The 4,037-nt window shown below is 48.2% G+C and overlaps 1 pseudogene; it reads right to left on the minus strand.

The window, feature by feature from the left end:
* LOC103265929 overlaps positions 1–3,578 on the minus strand; it is a 4,800-nt pseudogene extending 1,222 nt beyond the window's left edge.
* Positions 3,579–4,037: the final 459 nt, after the last annotated feature.

Genomic DNA, 4,037 nt, shown 5'->3' on the forward strand with positions numbered 1-4,037 from the left:
CAGTCGTGCCCCCCCACCCCGCCCCCCGCCCTCTTTTGACATCTTGCGCGCTCTTCCGCGGCCCAGATCCCAGGGACGGCGAGGGGGACTCACCGGCTGCCGAGCACAGACGCAGGCGACGAACAGGAGGACCCTGGGGGCCCAGAGCCGGGGCCTGGGGCCGGGGGCGCGCCCTGCCCCGGCGCGGAAGCCGGCGGGTGCGCTCTGTCCCCGCAGTCTCATGGCGACAGCGAGAGGGGTCCCCGCCCCCGGCTCACGGGTTCGGTCCCCCGCGCGGAAACGCCCTGACTCCGAGGCCCTCCGTCCCACGCGCTGCTCGCCCGCGATCTGGCGACGGCCCCGGGAGGCGCTTGGTTTTGCCGCCGGCGTTGCGCAAGTCTGGGCGGGCACGGCCCCCGGCGCGCGCTGGGCGGGGAGGAGCGGAAAAGTTTCCCGACGGGGCGTTCGAGGCCGGTCCCGATCCCGTCTCCTTTTCAGGGCACCGGCTCCTCTTCTTGTTCGTGAACTCTTAACTACCTGTGTGTGTGTGTGTGTGTGTGTGTGTTTTCTACTGTGTTTTATTCTGACACCATTTGTTGAACAGACTTTCTTTCCCCCTCGAGTAGCCTTAGCACTTTTGTTGAGATGCAACTGACTGCAGATGAGGGCTGTCCATTTCTAAACTCTTCGATTCCGAGGATCCCTCTTTGCCTAGTCTCATGCCCGCACAACGTCTTTGATTCTTGTAGCTTCATAATCCGGCTTGAAATCGGGCGATTTGTGTTCTCCCACTGGGTTCCCCCTCCCCGAAGTAGCTTGTATTTACATATAAATGTTATTAATTTTTTTTTTTGTAATTCTAAAAAGCCTGCTGAGCTATTCATGGAGACTGCGTTGACTGTAGAGCGCCCTAGGCGCGGTGCCTCACGCCTGTAATCCCAGCGTTTTGGGAGGCGGAAGTGAGAGGCTTGCCTGAGCCCAAGGGTTCAAGACCAGCTTGGGCAACATGGCGAAACTTCGTCTCTACAATAATTCAAGAAGATTAGCTGGGCGCGGTGGCGTGTGCCTGTAGTTACAGCGATTTGGAAGGCTGAGGTGGAAGGATCACCTGGGCCCGGCGGGTGGAGGATCCCGTGGCTGTGAGCATGTCACTGTAATCCAACCTGGGCGACAGGTGAAACTCCCACTCAAAAAAAAAAAGGCAGAGCTCAATTGGGAGAAATGACATTTTAACAGTATTGAATCTTCCAATCCATGGAGATGGATTTATTTATTTAGGCTTTCTTTACATAAGCTTGGCAATATTTTTCAAGTTTCAATGTATGGGTCTTGCACATCTTTTGTAAATGTCTTTCTAAATATTTTAATGTTATTTTTAGTGGAATGTGTTTAGGTCCTTTATTTTCAAATTGTTTATTGCTTCTATATAGAAATAAAATTGAGTTTATGCATTGGCCGTATCGCCTTTGATACTGCTAAATTTATACACTATGTCTAGTTGCTATTTGGTAGATTATTTAAACTTTTGTAGTGGGATGATCCTCATGGGACGATGGCTTCATGCTCTTGGACTTTCCAGCATCTAGAATTGTGAAAAATAAATATTCTCTCTCTCTTTCATTGCACTTTTAAATTGCAGAGTCATTTCACATAAATGGAGAAAATACCTTTCAGAAGCTACACTAGCAGGAAAAGATTCCATCACACAGTATATGTACACAGCATATTTCAACAAAAGATTATTGATCTTTACTTGAATGGTACATGAGTAAAAAAGAAGAGCCCTCTCGGGAAGGTGTTCTCTCTGCTTGTAGAAGCAAACCAAAGGACCTAAAATTGGAGGCAAGTCTGGATTGCCAAGAAGGGGAAAGAGAAATTATAAAGGGCCAATAAAAGGCCATTCATAAATTCCATGTCTACTTCAAGACACTTGTCTGATGGCCCTTGCATAGGTATTTTAGGGCAAACTACCACTTTTAAGATAAAAATGCAACCTCAAAAGCTGTAATTCTGGATCATGGTAATGTACCTGAATACCTTGGACTGCTTGGGGTCAACTATGAGGTTCGAACAGATAAATACTGTAGAGGAATTCTCTAGGTCTGTACACTTTCTACTTTTTGGCTTTTTGAATGGAGCATAGACAGGCTTCTCTGCTCTTCTCCAGACAATGTCACAGTCACGAAAAGGGCAACATATCAGATCACTCCTTAGACATCAGTCAGCTGGGGCAAGAGTTCATTGACAAAAGTGTCCTCCCAAGAATGGTTTACACCAAGTGGACAGGACAGGTTGAGAAGAAGGAAGGAGCACCCCGATATTCCTAGTCACCATTCAGCAGGTAGGGAGATGGATTCAGGCAGTGACTGGATAAAATCAGATATGAGATACCCATCTCTGGAGTGAAGTCATCTGGCAGGTGTTTCCTCCACTGAGACAATGAATTCAGAGCTGAGGGGTGCTTCCTTGATTTTCACCTCCCCATCAGCTTGGCTCTCTGTCTCAGAAGGTATATCTAAGACTAGGGGCTTGTTTAACTGTGGTTGAAAGGAATGAGTTCATGAATGTCTTCCAGCTTGATTGATGACATCTCCATCCACTGAGAAAAGGAGGCTTGTAAGGAACTGTATCGTTCTGGGTCGACCTCTGAGAGTTCCTTCAGACTGGTAGACTCTGGAGAAGGACATTTGAAGAAAATGACTGGGTCCGAGTTGTCCAGAATGCCCAACAGAATACCAGACTCTGAATCTGAAGAGACAACACCATCAGAATCCACCTGGAGATGACCTGGAGGGGTGACAACTGAAGCTGCACCTGCTGGGGACTCAGCAGACCCAGCCACTGGTCTCGCTCCATTCCCCTGGGTCTCTGTCTTCTCTTCAGTAACCAGAGGATCCATCCTCAAGCACTGTCCTTTTTCATTTTCACGTCGGAGGCTCACTGACACCTGGCTGGACAGGGTACAATCACAGTTCACTTGATCTTCTGGACTCAGGTGATCCCTCTGCCTCGGACTCCTGAGTAGCAGGGATTAGAGGCGCCATCACGCCCGGCTGATTTCTATTTATTTATCCATTTATTTATTTACTGTAGATTCGAGGTCTCGCTATCTTGTTTGTTTGTTTTAGATCTGAGGTCTTGCTATCTTGTCCAGGCTGGTCTCGGAACTGGTGGGCTCAAGCAATCCTCCAGCCTCGGCCTCCCAAACTGCTGGGATTACAGGCGTGGTCCCAAATGCCATCTTAATTCCTGGTCCTCAGCTACAAAACCATGAGATTTCTCTCCAAAAACTGATTTTTCTAGCAAAGTTTTTGGTCCTGTTCTTCCAAATCTACCACTTATTGTTCCAGCTCATTCATTCGCGCTTTCTTTTCATCTCTGGCAGCCTGGGCTGCCACCCCGTTTTTCAGTTTGGACTTCATGGCCTTCCCCCAGGACGACCCCCCGGCCGCTGCCTCCAGCCGGGCACCATGAGTGACAGGTCCCTGCCAGACAGCGCTACGGCGGCGTCGGCGGCGTCGGCGGCGGGCTGACCCTACCGAAGCTGTACTTCGGGGGTCGCCATGGGCCGGGCTCGACGCGGCTGCCACCACCACCATGGCCAGAGATAATCTGCGCTGCCAATGCCCGACACCGCCGTCTGCAGGAAATGAACGGACAATGCCCTTTATCGGATAAAATCCCCTTCATTCCATGTTTGCTATTTTAAATCATGAATGGATATTGAAACGAGTCAAGTGATTTTTTTGGCATCCATTGGGAGTACTATAAATACGGTTTTTCCCCTTTATGCTTTTAAAATGATTAATTGCATTGACTTTCTAATGTTACACCTACCTTGAAGTCCTGGGTTAGATTTCACTTGTTGTGATGTATTATCATTTTACATATTGCTAGGTTTAATTTGCTGATACTTTCTTAAGGATATTTTCATATCTCTGTTTATGAAGGATATTAGTTTAGCATTTTCTTTTTCTGTAATGTCTTTGTAAGTTTAGGGATCGTGGTTATGCTGACCTTATAAAACCACGTTCAGTTTTCCTGAAAGTTGTGTAAGT

This window comes from Carlito syrichta, unplaced genomic scaffold (assembly GCF_000164805.1).
Source record: "Carlito syrichta isolate Samal-C Ts95f unplaced genomic scaffold, Tarsius_syrichta-2.0.1 Scaffold306946, whole genome shotgun sequence".
Taxonomy (NCBI): Eukaryota; Metazoa; Chordata; class Mammalia; order Primates; family Tarsiidae; genus Carlito; species Carlito syrichta.